Source organism: Vigna unguiculata, chromosome 10 (assembly GCF_037176805.1).
Source record: "Vigna unguiculata cultivar grain cowpea cultivar isolate G323 ecotype 2 chromosome 10, ASM3717680v1, whole genome shotgun sequence".
Taxonomy (NCBI): Eukaryota; Viridiplantae; Streptophyta; class Magnoliopsida; order Fabales; family Fabaceae; genus Vigna; species Vigna unguiculata.
The window spans coordinates 38,641,972-38,656,872 of NC_140801.1; the positions used below are offsets into that span (position 1 = coordinate 38,641,972).

Sequence of the window (14,901 nt, forward strand, 5' to 3'; positions counted from 1 at the left end):
AACTAATCTGAAAATTATTTTATATATTTTTTCTATCAAGGACATTTTAGTAATTTTCAAATTTTATCTATTATAACTTTTATTTTATCTATCAATCATTTAAATCATTCACTAACTTTCATAAAATTTATCTTCAAATCCACTCACTTTATCCTCTAAATCACACAAAAGAAACACACATATCCATCCATATAAATCTACACAAATTCATCTTCACACTTTCTCCTAAATCCATCTCTTCATGTGAACAAAGCCTTAGACAATATGGTACTTTGTGAAGATATCCTAAAAGACATTGCTGCCATATATCTTAATATAAAAAGACTTTGATTTCTTTTTTATTTTTGTAAAACTTTAAGATGTTTTCTTATAGTAATTTTAGACATTTAAAAAAAAAGTAAAAGATAGTTTAATAAGATATTCATATAATGCTATTTAATTTAGAGAGTTGGTAAACATTATATGGATGGATTCGTATGGATATAATAGTATATTTTCCATGTATATTAATTACACTTGTTCGTTTTCTAATTTTAATAACAATATTAATGGAGTGTTGTGAGTTATGATGCACTGATAATTCAACTTGGGTTTATGTATCTACCTTAAGATACTTTATCGATATTTATCAATGAAATATTTAATTTATAAACTCGTAGTACATTACAAGAAAATATTTGAATAATGCCCAATTTTAGTGACAAAAAATAATTAGTCACTAAATTGATAATTGGTCTCTAAATTGATAACTAAAATAGTTTTTATTTTGAATTGGTTTTTAAATTAGTCACGAACATTATCTATCAAGGTTTTGACTACCAAAATAATTGGTTTCTAAATTTGTCACTAACATTAGCTACCAAGGTTTTGGCTATCAAAATAATTTGTCTCTAATTAAGAAATTGGTTTCTAACATATTTTTGGTTACTAAAATTGGTCATTATTTAAAAGTTTTCTTGTAGTGGTACTCTTATGATGACACTAATTTATATTTTTATGTTGGCAACTTTAGTACATATGGTTTTAATTTGGATTCACCCAATAACAATCATATATTTATTATGTTTTTAAGAATTTAGTACATATGATATCGCGTATCTATCACATATCATATCTTATTATTTTTAAAATTAAACATATTGACGTATTAGATGTGTGTCGTATCTGATACACGTATCGTATTTATGCATCATAAGTTATGAGCAAAAGGTATTGTGACCTACCAATCAAAAGCACTCCAAAAAACTAACATGCCTTTTTCATGCCCCCTTTAAATTCTTGTATGCCTTTCTCCCTGAAATTCCATCCATACTATCCTTTATCCACTTTAGTTATTTTTCTATTGATCATCCAATTAGAATTAGGCCTATCATCATATAGTCCCTATAACCTTAGCACTACAAAGCGTAAGGTTGTTAGAACATCTAGCAATGACTGAACATGTCAGAAATGGGCCTAGTACCTAGGCCTATCACCACACAACCCCATAACCTTAGCATTGCAAAGTGTAATGCTATTATGACATAAGGCAATCTTTTTATTATAGAATACAAAACGTTACATTTTCTCGCATGTGGCATGTCAAACACCATGTCTCTTTTAACTTAGCCCATATGTCATCTAAATAAAAGAAGTGCTTTATTAATTAAGCATGTTGTTTTCTACAGCTCCTTGAACCTTCACATCTAGATAATCATAACACCATATTTGTTAATTCTAAAAATGGGTCTTTATCACTTGGTATCTAGAGCCTACATCTTGCTATATGGTGTTTTCTTGTGCTAACTTTCAATTTCGCTTGTGTTTACTCTTGGTGGAGCTTTGGTCTTGGTGCGGAAATGCAAGGTGTGAGCCCAAAAACTGATTGGTCGAGAGGTTAAAGTATCTTTTCCTCACCCTCCATATGTTTGTTCAAATGCCTTGGTGTTGTCAAAATGTTGCCATGATTGTATGCTTCTCATCTTGTTCACATGATTATTTTCAAATTGTATGTTTGTGTAAGTCTTTAAATGTTCCTAGCCTTTTGTTTTGAGTCATATGTTATATGTCAATTTGAAGTTTTATTTTCTTGTTTCCCAAGTATTTGATAATGCATGATCAAATGGTTGATTCAATATGTATATGCCTTGGAATTGATTAGTTGACCTTAAATTGGGAGCTAAGTGCTCAAACATATCTAGACACCATTTTTTTTATCTTAAGTTAAGCTAGAATCTAAAAACAAAATTCAACTTCCACATTAAAATCCAAAAAGTAAAAGCCCTTTATCATTTTGGGACTAAAAAGTTGAAAAAAAAAAATAGTGTGGCATGATAACTTGCATGATTATGGGTACTTGATGTGTATGTCAAATTAGTACCATCATCATTAAGACCTAGTCTTCTTGGGTATATGTATGTTGATTGATCCTTGAGAAAGCATGATAGGATACTTTTCACAGAGTCTTGGTTTCACGCTTTTATAATGTTAATCTTCTAGTTATTTTTGTCACATTAATGTCTTTCTTTAGAGTTTAGCTTTCCTTTTTTCGTACCTTTTCTTGCTTGACTTTAGGTTCATGAGTTTTGTCATTTGGATTTTTCTTTCCTAGCCATTCTTAAGTGTGTTTGTCATGCCATCTTTCATTTGTGCTTGCCAGTCTCACAGTTTTGGTTATAGAGGAGTTTAAACTCCTTTAGTAGAGCTTGAGTGATAGCCTAGCCATTGCATTGTGTGAGCACATCCAAAACACCTTTAGAGTGCTTGCTTTAGTGCTTATTTATCTTGGTTTTATAGCTAATCAAATCTGTTTTATTGTTTTTGTGTCTCGATTTTGAGTGTTTTTGTGTAGGAAACATGGAGGAATCACTAATTAATTACACTTCTAGCCAAGGTGATGCATTAGTGGGATAAATTAATCAAGAATCTGCATTGGTCCAACTTCATAAGGAGATGGAAAGTGTCTAGGAAGGAAAAAGATAAGTACTTGAGAGACATCACCTTGAGGTTTGAACAAGAAAAGCAAGAACATGAAGCTAGGAGAAAGAGTTCATCATTCGAGGACTCCCATGACATGAGGCAAAGGAGAAGACATCTAGATGGAGGTAGAAGACACCATTCACCAGAGAAGCAATCTCCTATGATCAAGATCCCCAAATACTATGGAGACAATGACCTTGATGTGTAATTGGATTAAGAGGCTAAAGTAGATAAAACCTTTAATGTAAACCATGCCTGTAAGACCCGAGAAATTTAAATAATTAAATAAATAATTATTTAATAAATGCGGGTAGTGGAAACCTTTATGGTATTTAATGTAGGGATTTATGACATGAAATATAACTAGCTCAAATTGTTGAGAGTATTTGGTTATGTTGAGAGGACTTGGGTTTAACTTTTGTGTATGTCAATTATTTGTTAATTTAATTGTTTTATTATTTTAAGTGTATGCTTGAGACTAGAGCAGTAAGATAAAATCATAGATAAGTATGAATTACCAAGAAACATCTACTGACTTGATGGTTGAGCATACGTTTAGTAAATGAGAGGTTATGTGTTCAAACATTAGCTAGAGTAAAATCATCAATCTTATTTTTTTGGCTTTAGGGATGATTAATTTTAGCAGGATTTTCAGGTTATGGGAAGCTAACCTTTTTCATGTTTATTTTTTTGTGTATGGTCGCTTATTTGTCTTAATGAAGCTTCATCTTGTTCCCGTTCTCTTTTTTTTATCGATGAATAAAGTTTTGAAGCATATGCATGTGTATGGAATGATGGTGCATATTGTTTTCGTAGTGGTTTCCTTTCCCTATAATCCTATGAGCGAGTGCAAATTATGGTGTATGCATACATTGTTTCGGTCTTTCCATTCCCATACACAATGGCGTTGTCAGATATGCTTCTTTTCTCCTATGATGCGTTAGGTTTTCCAAAGGTAGCAAGTGTTGTCGTGGTGTGTATAAGTGCGTGGATTTTCTATACCATGTTTCAAGGTTGATTTAGGGTTATTCATGATAGTGCATTTGTTATGAAAAGATAAAAAGTGTTGTGTGCATTTCGTTTCTGTCATGATAGTGCATTTGTTATTGATTGGAGGCGAGGTACTATTGTCTCATTATGGTGTTTTTAATCCATTCGTTACAACTTCTCAGGCCAATTGTGTTTTTTTTTCCTTTGAGAAACACAATTTATAATTTAATATTACTCATTTAATTATAACTCCCATATCAGGAGTTTTTTTTTTTGTTTTCATATGAAAGCACCATGTTTTCCTTAAAATAGAATATTCCTATTAGTGGAAGGAGTTTATTGGTTGGTTGATATGGTGTGAAAGAGTGCCTTGGATCCTGTTTAAGGAACAAAAAACCAGTAAATTTGCATTACTGGTGTAGTGCCTAGCGGTAGGGTCTGAACCGCCAAGCAATAATTACAAAGACAGTGAGATTTAGAGAGCGTTATCATCTAGCGACGTGACTATTGCGCTAAGCGGTTTCAGGTGTAGAGTTGGACTGCGAAGAGGATTCTACATGGCTTTGGATGAAGGTCTTGATGCGATGCTTTGCTAGGGGCCTAATTACGAGTGCAACTTATATTGGGGTAACACGTGGCCACTCGAGGTTGTAGCTTGGTGATTTTGGAAGTCCAGTGGAGTGTGGGAGATCGTGGCTCGTACGGATGGGTTTTAGAAGATTGCTCTCCTTGGTGTTATCCGATGAGTTTGGTAGTCTTGGGACAAATACAAATTGTGGTTCATATTGAGGAACTCCACTTGGTGTTGCGAATTGTGGTCGTGACAAGATCATTCCCACGTGTGGATTATAGGTGATGGCCTATAGTCGGAGGGGCGAGTAGACATTCGTGACAACAAAGATCGATCTATGTAATCATCAAAGGGTGTAGAATCAAGAAGCATCTAGAGGAAGATGTGAATGTTGGGTTGACGGTTGGGGTTTTCATTAAAGTTATGGATTTTAAATCATTACATTGTTGTATGTTGTATTTGAGCTCACCATATCTGCTTGTGTTTGGTGATGATCATGTAATTTGTTACATGGGAGCAGATGATGTTGCAAGAGGTGCTGGTGAGACTTAGCGTTGGAGCGGGGCAGCTTGGGAATATTTTTATTTCTACAATTTTATATTATTTTCTGCAATCTAGATTTAAATTTGGATTTGGAGATGTAAGGATTTGAATTAAATTTTATAGTTTCAACGTTTTGGCGATTATAATAAAAGAGAAACATGATAAGAATCCTTCTAAGTCTTCCCAAGAGCCACTGTAACATCCCAGTCAAATATTACTAATTTTAAATAATATAAAATAAAAGAAATAATAAAGTCACATTTATTTAAATGTCTTTCCCAAAACGTGGGAAATTAAAAACATTTATTAAACTTATCCAATTAAACTACAATGTTCCAATAATCCATACTAGTTCATATTCCAATAAAAATACGGTTTACAAAAAAAATGAAAATAGAATGATAGTAAACTTCCATAAAAAGCTTTCCCACGCTAGCCCCTCTCTGGCTCTATGCCTCACCAGCATCACCTGGAACGTCATCTGCTCCCGTGTGACAAGTCACACGATCATCGCCAAACACACATAAAAAGGGTGAGCTCATAAATAGTTAACATATAAGTTAATAAAATCAAGATACACCCAACTATTTTATTCTAGTTAATTCTTGGCCAAGACCTTAATACCCCAAGGCCTTTCAACCTGCAAGTCACATAAATAATTGACCATGGACTCAGGATATACGATGCTTCCACGAACCTACCCGCTCGTGGTCTTGCCTCTACGAACCTCCCCACTTGTAGTCCAACTATACGGACCTCCATGCCCGTAATCCAACACACGTGATACACCAACTACGAACTTCCCCGCTCGCAGCATCTTTCAAGTGTGAGCACGGAACATACGAACCTCCCCACTCGTATCCCCACACGAGAGTATCAGGATATTAACCTTTCTGATGATGGATTATCTTGTTCCTTTTTAAGATTATTGAATATGGTGTAAGTTGATTAAGAAAGCTAAGTGAAATCCCCACTGGACATTAAGATAGCAAGCTATCTAGATGTGAAAGTTCCTTTCACAAAGCTCAAGAGAAGAAGATGATGAATTGATTCAAAACAAAAAGGACATGGAAAGCACATAAACCATAGAAAACCAAGAACAATTAAAGGAAGAAGAAAACATAAAATAGAAAGGAAAGGAATGGTAAAAATGTGAGAATCACGCCACTACAAGGCTAGGCTAGAAGCCATGGCAACCTTGAAGATGAGTGGATGTGTGCCGCCACTTTCTATGCAAGATAAGGCTTAAAAGTATTCACTCCCTAGGGAGGAAACTCTCACAAATGGTTGAGATCCCCAAGAGATCCCCACTCCGTCTCTATGCATCAATCTGCTCACTTGCATCAACATTTGCTCCCATGTAACAAGTTACATGATCATCGCCACACACACAGAGTAGGGTGAACTCATTTAAATAAAACTTCCCTTAAAGCGATGTAGAAAACTTCCTCGCGCACCATCATTGGACCAAAATCGCCTGGCGCGCATCTCACGCCGCTAGGTGGAATCTAGGTTCAGACCGCCTGGCGGGCATCTCACATCGCCAGGCACCACGCGCCATCAAGGGTGCTGCTGCACCATCACCGCCTAGTGGGCCTAAGCCTACCGCCAGGCGCCACGCACCATCCAGGTCATCTGTTGCACCATTTCTACCTGGCAAAACCAACACTGCCACCCAGGTCTGTTCGCACCTTTCGTGGATTCCTCACACCCCACTTGTACTACCAATTCCAATCCGCGTTTTTAATCAAAATATGAGTGGTTCCATCATCCGAGTCTAGGTTTGTTTATGTCCATACCATTATCATACAAGCAATCTAATAGATCAAACTCGACACAACATTTCATCATCTCACACCCCATAGACCCCCAACCCCACATGGAATCCCCATTCATACCAATTTCACACACCATTCAATTTACAGACGAATTTTCTTCCTTAAAAGCATTTATGCACGCATACATAATTATTTTCAACATCACAAATATCACAAAACTCACCACGAATCAAAAACTGGCCAAAACTGGAAGCGTCGCTTGGCGGACCACGCACAGCCGCCAGGCGGTTAAAGGAAACCCAGAAAAATAGGGCTTACACATGGGTCGCCTGGCGGCGCATGAACTGTTGCCAGGCGGTTTCTGGAAAAATCCAGAAACGTGAAGAAAACGAGAATAGACAGGTTCTACACTTTCATTATGGTTCAGATCATATAATCAATCGATAGCAGAATAAAAACAAGCAATAAGAACTCCCCTAACCTAGATTTCCTTGCCAAGATTTGAGAATTCCTACATTTCCCACTCCTTAGCAATGAGCCTTTCCTTGCCTTCTCCCAATCTCCTTCCCAACTTGATACCAATCTCCCTCACTCTCCGTTTTTCAGTACTATAGGTGTGTTTGTGCAGAAAGATTGCTTTGCCTTTCTAATTTCTCTCTTATTTTCCTTTCCAAAACCTTAGTTTTAATGGCCATTAAGAGAAAAAATGAAAATTGCATTAATCTTGTGTTTAATGGCTAACAATGATTGTTCAATGGTTTTCTACTCCTTCTAGCTATCTTCTTAGACGACTAGGGTTTCTCTACCCTTCCCATTCATGCCAACAATTGAATTTAGCAAAAACAAATCATTTTGCTTAAGCCAAGGTTTGAACCCATCACCAACCAATTGCAATTCAAGTGCACAACCAACTCAACCATGTCATATTACTTGATACCAATCTCCCTCACTCTCTGTTTTTCAGTACTATAGGTGTGTTTGTGCAGAAAGATTGCTCTGCCTTTCTAATTTCTCTCTTATTTTCCTTTCCAAAACCTTAGTTTTAATGGCCATTAAGAGAAAAAACGAAAATTGCATTAATCTTGTGTTTAATGGTTAATCAATGATTGTTTAATGGTTTTCTACTCCTTCCAGCTGTCTTCTTAGACGACTAGGGTTTCTCTACCCTTCCCATTCATGCTAACAATTGAATTTAGCAAAAAGAAATCATTTTGCTTAAGCCAAAGTTTGAACCCATCACCACTCAATTGCAATTCAAGTGCACAACCAACTCAACCATGTCATATTACATGATAATATTCATACATCAAATATTATATCCTTACTTATCATCCAAGCATCTCTTAAAAATACTAACAATTAAATAACACACAATTGACACATATAGGACTCAAACCCAAGTCTTCTTACACAATAAAGTACTCTCAACCACTTCAGCTAGTACTTTTCCACATCATGAAGGTTAGCATTTAATGTCATAAAGGCTTCTTCTACCCGCATTTATTAAATAATTATTTATTTAATTATTTAATTTTAGTGGGTCTTACAGGCGGTTTCTACAAATTTTCTAGAAATGAAAACACAAGAAGAATTTGTTCATGCAAAGGCATTATACAACGAAAAAACATCACTAAATTAATATATCTTCAAAGCAAGAGCATGATAATTCAATTTCTATTAACCCGCATACCAAATCAAGAGATTATCAAGCACCCAAAATCTTAGTTCAAACATCATGCGTCGCTTGGCGAGCCTTCATTGCTGCCAGGCGATTTCTGGAAAATTCCAGAAACACAAAAAATTTATAAAATTGGCAGAAACAAAACACACAAATGCATCCCATACATTCACAATTATATAATTAAAGGTTAAAGCACGAAGTGCAGCTCCCTAAACCTAGATCCCTTGCTCAAACTTGATAATTTGGAGTCTCCTCTTGATCAATTGTGGCCTCCTTTGTTACTAGCCTTGCTGCAATGTCTCACCAATTCACATTTATGCGTTCAGAATCTTTTCCTCCCAACAGTCACTATTGGCAGTCTCAAAACCCTCTTTTTCTTAGTTAGTTTCTTAACTCTACCTTAATTAAGCTTAAACACAAAAAGACGAAATTTAATTTTTAATGTTGGTAATTTCTATTCAAGGCCATTGCTTGATGGTTTCGCAGCCCATCCATCTACTCCTCAAGACAGTTAGGGTTGGTCCGACTCTTCACATTTTTGCCAAAAAGAATTTTGGCAAAATGAAAGTTTAATTCATGGTTAATCAGGTTTGAACACACCACCACACAATTATCAAGTCAATGCATAACCAATCAACCAATTCATGTTTCATGATAATTCTTATACATCTCGGATGATATTATCACTCATCATGATCAAACATATTACCAAAATAATAAACAATTAAAATAACACACTATTTGGCATACATAGAACTCGAACCTACATCCTCCCGACACAATCAAGTACTTTTAACCATATGAGCTAATAGTATTCCACATCATAAAAGTCAGTAATAATTACCATAAAGGTTCCCACTGCCTAAGCGCCACCAGGTGACATTCCTACGCAGACCACATGGCTAGACACCCTCGTCACCAAGCGCCAGGTTGCATTCAGACCCACTGTCTCACGGCCTATCGCCTTGTGGTTCATAGCTCACCGCTAGGCATCACGCGTTGTAGGGACACCCCTACTAGTCCTATCGCTTGGCAGATACTCGTAATCTGCCAGACGCCACACCAGTAACGAGATTCTGATGGTTTTTAGCACCTAAAAACATATTGTCCTACAATCCAAAAATACCTTTGAAGGTATTAATGTACTCTTATCCATCAAGGTTTGATTCTTGGTACTTTGCCACACCACACATGGTTCCATTACCTATAACTCACATTCCCAAATCCCTTTATTCAAGACATAAGATTTACCAAGCATTCCATCATTATCCAATGACTTATTCTAACTTATGAAAAATGACACACAATCCAGTATCTCAAAGTCAAACAACCTGCTTATATCACGTTGCAATAGTACCACACCTTCCACTCAAATACCTTCCAATTAAGGCTACACAATTTATGATTGATACCTTAACCCACTAATGCATGATTTTCCAATATCCCAAAAGTACATACCTAAAGAAACCCATGTTTTGTAGAACCTGCAATCTTAATTAGAATCATCATTTTCCCCTTTTTTAATTACCACTCCCACAACCACACATTGACATAAACATACTATGACACTTCTTAAATGGATTTATACTCAATTAATCCCTGTGTAGTATTCCTTCCTGATTCATCACCTAATTTCTATTCCAATTCACTCTCATAGGTCTCTCCCTCCCAGCCAACCATCTAACTTCACAGAACTGTGCCTACACACCGTCATGCGCCTACACACCATCATAAAAGCCAGTAATAATTACCATAAACGTAACTGCAACAACCCACCCAATATGAATGGATGGAGAAGGGTGATGGGTTGGGGTGCATTGGGCTGTAGTAACCTGACAGCCTCTGGGGCCCAAGGAGGGGTAGCCAGGGATGTTACAAAAAAAGTGCACTTTTTTGTTACATATTGAATGTGTGACGTGATGGTAAAATTGCTAAATCTATATGAGTTATCATAAAGGTGAATTGGTTGGGACTTCGTAACTGGTAGCATCTGCTGGTGAACCAGAGGTGTTAAAGGTCAGGTTAGGAGTTCGATTCCCACTGGCAACAACCCACCCAGTATGAATGGACGGAGAAGGGTGATGGGTTGGGGTGCATCGGGTTGTAGTAACCTGACATGCTCTGGGCGAGGGTGCGCTAGGGATGTTACAACCATCACCATCAAAAGTCCACAATTTGAAATCGATATATTATATTAAACATCTAAAGACATTATTAGAAAGCAAAAATTAACTACAGTAACAAATTAAATGCATATATGTTCAACTAAACCAAACTTACCCATAGGATATAAAACGTAAACATCAGATACGAAGTATCAAGATAATCTTCTTCTCCAGGTTTTGGTGTTAAAATCTATGAAAATAGTAAGTAAAGGTTAACAAAAGGAATTAGTAAAATTCATGATTTTGAGAAAAAGAATTATACCACAAATACATATATAGGATTCTCATGAAAGAAAAACCCATATTATGATAAGTATAACTTTAATCAGCTTGGAGTAAAATGAAGTTTGAAAGCAGTACATACATACCAAGGACATACACTTCTTGCCCTCCAAATAATCTTGCAGGTACCTGGTTGACTGTAGTAGTGTTAGACAAAATCAAATTTGTTAATTAGTAACTCTTCCCTATTTCATATTCTTAAAGAGACTCCTAAGTAGATAAAATGAATAAGATTCTAGCCTATTTTTATTATATAACAATTGTAAACGAAAATCAATTTAAATTAAAAAACAATAAAAAAAGATAAAAAAGAACAAACCATTGACTCTGTAATCAGCATAAACCTCCATTTTCATATTCTTATCAAGAATCAAGAACTTTGTAACTCTCGTCCACAACGATGGCATCAAATCGATAACGACATCCATTGTCTTCCTAAAACTTCTGGTGCATGAAAGTTATCAAACAGGAAGAAGAATAACCAAGAAACAACAAAAAAAAAAGTTAAAAACTTTAAAATTTAATAATCTAAACACATGATAGAAACATTCAAAAACTATCTCCCAAAAAGTTTTACTCTTCAAGTACATGAAAGCCATCAAACAGGAAGAAAAATAAAAAGAAAAAGAACCAAGAAGCAACTAAAAAGATAAGAACTTTTAACACAAAAAAAAAAAACATTCATCAAATCAAACAATAAATTGTAAAATGTACCTTTACATGCTATTTTAACACCTAAATACCATATCCCTTATGAAATATATATAAAGCACAAACCTTTGACCAACACAAACCTTTAACAATAAGAACACATACAAATGTTAAAAACATCACACTAAAATACATACATGGTCTGGAGAAACCAAGCACCAAACACCAACGTCCAAAACTAAGAAAACACAAATATGAAATAGAAAGGGTTTTTCATAAAGAGTTTTCATAATAGCCAACACAAACCTTATTTTAATCAGAAAGGGTTTTCTTCTCTTCCCTTTCGAACCACTGCTGCCATAGAACCACGATCTCTCCACCATCATCGCTCACGAAAGGAACCACCACTACTTATTGTCATCGTTTTCCTTTTCGTTGAAATGTGCAAACGCAGCAAACCCGTGTTGCGGCCGATGAAACGATTTCTGAAACAGAATAATGCAAAAATAAGCACAAAAAATAAAGAAAAAAAATGAAACTAAAGGATAATGGAGGCGAAACTAAAGGAGTCTCAGTCCGGCAAAGGTCTGGTAGTGGGCCATTTTAGGGATGGAGTCGATTATGGTAGAAGATGAGTGAACATGGTGGTCGCGCGGTGAAGTCGTCACCTCCGCTGACCGTGGAGGCTTGTTGGACTCTCGTCGGCGTTTGAGTGAATCAAGAGGAGATTTTCTCCGGTGTTGGTTGTAAAGTGGAGAAGATGAAGGAGTGATTGGAGAAGAGAATGAGAAAGATTGGTTTTGGGGAGAAAAAGAGATGGAAGGTGAGGGGTTCTATGCACGGAGATTGATAATTGGTTTGTTTTGTGTTAAAAAGGAGATTGGGAATTTGAGTGGGTTGTGCAAATGCCAAAGGAGCGGGAAACCGATTTAGGAAAGCCCATCAATCCTTTCATTGTTGTCCTATCAGTGGAGTAGTGGCTGACCATCAAAACACATCAAAACAGTGAGGCTAAAATCATCAATTGCTTAAAAGTGGTAGATGACGAAAAAACCCAAAGTTTGGACACATGACAAAATAATAAATAGGCTACTTTCGTATTTTACCTAATGAGGAGCAGAGTATGTAAAGGAAAGAAAAGACAAAAAATTTCAAATTGAGTCAAGAAGCTTAAAAGATGAATCTCAATTTACGGAGAGCGGGAAGAGTTAAAATGGTTAAAAGAGGAGAATGACAAAAAAACCAAAAAATTGGACAGGTGTCAAAAATTTAAATATGAGTATAAGGGTCTTTTCCAGAGGTATTTGTTTTCATATATTTTAGATTTTGAAATCACTATTAAACCAATTTATGAGCATTTAAACTATTTTTAAAAATATAATTTAAATATAAAATTCAATCCATATATTTAAACATTATAAAAAAATCAAATTAATTTAAGAAAGGTTATAGATCTAAATATCATCCTAATATAATTATTTAAATTGAATCCTTTTAAAAATTTAATCCATTTCCACCCTTAAAATAACTAAGAATCGTCCAAGGATAATGATTAGGGAGCATGGAAAAGCATGATTGTAACTTGACAGGAAACAGAGTTTCTCTGAAGTCATTGCTTTACCACAAAGATAATGGCCCCGCGTGATTCGTGTTTAATAATTTCTTTCAGAATATTCTTATTTAATTTATCCGTACTGAAAACAAGTATTTCTATTTATTGTGTTGTGGTTAAACAATACGTGTAAAACTTTACTAAGAGCATCTGATATAAATTTGAAATTTTGATGAAAGTATATTGATACGATGCAGTGAGATCTGAAAGCAATAAAACATTTTATAACGTAGAGTACTACTTTGAGAGTTAAAATAACTTTTTAAATGTTAATTAATAACATTTTAGAATTATAAAAAATTACGTTTAGCAATTCATGTTAAAATATTATTTTTTGTATACAATAACACTAATTGGGCAAAAAATACTAAATTGGGTCAAAATTTTGGAAAGATTAATTGTAATTTTCACTGATTATTGAAGGACCTAAAACATATTTAATCCTAATAATAATAATAATAATAATAATAAATTTTAGTAATATTATCATAATATTTTTATTTAATTATAATATTTTTGCATATAATTTTAATCTTATTAAGTTAAGTTTTAATAATAATAACTAGTTTATTTTCATTTAACTTAAAAAGGATTAATGACAACCGTAAAAATAAGAAAAATCACGAATATGGAAAATAGAATAGCAATGTAGTAGAAGAATAGATGGACTTGTTATGATTGAGAAAAGTAAATGTTGAATGATAAAAATAGACAGAACGTTGAAGGATAGGGATGAAAGAAGAGTAATGAGAGTATTGAAGGAGAGAAGGGATATTGGTAGAAACCTATGGTAGAAGAAAAGAAGAAACAAACGCATGGATATATGATGATCAAGATCTGAAATTTTCATTTTTGGATCTTGAATGTGAGTTTTTTTTTTTTTTTTTTAATCTTTTATGTACCTAAGTGGGTGGTTATAGTTTAGCTACATGATTGACCCGCTCAATGATTTTATTTCTCTCTTATCTATAACAATATACGACAAACAACCAATGAATATACCTAAATACATTTATTATCATGTTGACGCATGTCTAATTATTAGGTTTTTGTTGTCTTTTCTGTTTTTCCCTTCTACCTTTTCCCTAGTACCCCCGACATTGGTGAAGTTTTGATCTGTGAATTGGGTTTCAGCGTCAAATTGCTTTTCCTACTCAATACTTGTGAAATTTGACCGATTGATTGATTGATGTCCATGTATTTTGAAGTCCAAGAAAACTGTGTAGTCTTCTAAAGATAAAAATGTATTTGTATTTGTTTGTTTTGTGTTCTGTTTTATTTTTGTTGTATGGTTATGGGTTTTGATTCTCTCTAAACATAGACTGTGTTGGTCTGTATATAAGGTATTTTTCTACCCTTATTCTTTTGTTGTTACGTAATTGTTGTTGTTATGTCCCTAACACTTTGCTCTCCTCTTTCACTATTGTTATAAAAAAAGAATTGGTCTGTGATTATACATTGTTGTTTTGTATTTTGGGCATTGTTGAAGTGTTTTGATTATTGAATGTTTTGTTGTATGTTTGTCATTGTTAGTGTAAATCTTTTTTTTTTGATTGTGTTAAGAATAATTTTAATATATTTTTCCTTGACATAATATTTTCTAACCAATTTTTTTTGGTATTTCAGCTACTCTTGTGTGTTGTGTCAAGGTTAAATATTTAAATTTTGAT

General features: G+C 34.5%; 1 long non-coding RNA gene across 2 annotated transcripts; it reads right to left on the reverse strand.

Moving 5' to 3' along the window:
- Nucleotides 1-5,400: 5,400 nt before the first annotated feature.
- On the reverse strand, nt 5,401-12,573 carry LOC146882546 (uncharacterized). 2 transcript variants are annotated; one of them, XR_014984998.1, is made up of 5 exons: nt 11,926-12,573; nt 11,288-11,412; nt 11,055-11,105; nt 10,802-10,876; nt 5,401-5,543 (listed from the first exon to the last, which is right to left on the reverse strand). It is a non-coding gene; the product is annotated as an uncharacterized LOC146882546 (long non-coding RNA). The 2 variants fall into 2 exon arrangements; XR_014984999.1 differs by lacking the exon at nt 11,288-11,412 and having other exon boundaries at nt 5,403-5,543.
- Between the last annotated feature and the right edge of the window lie 2,328 nt (nt 12,574-14,901).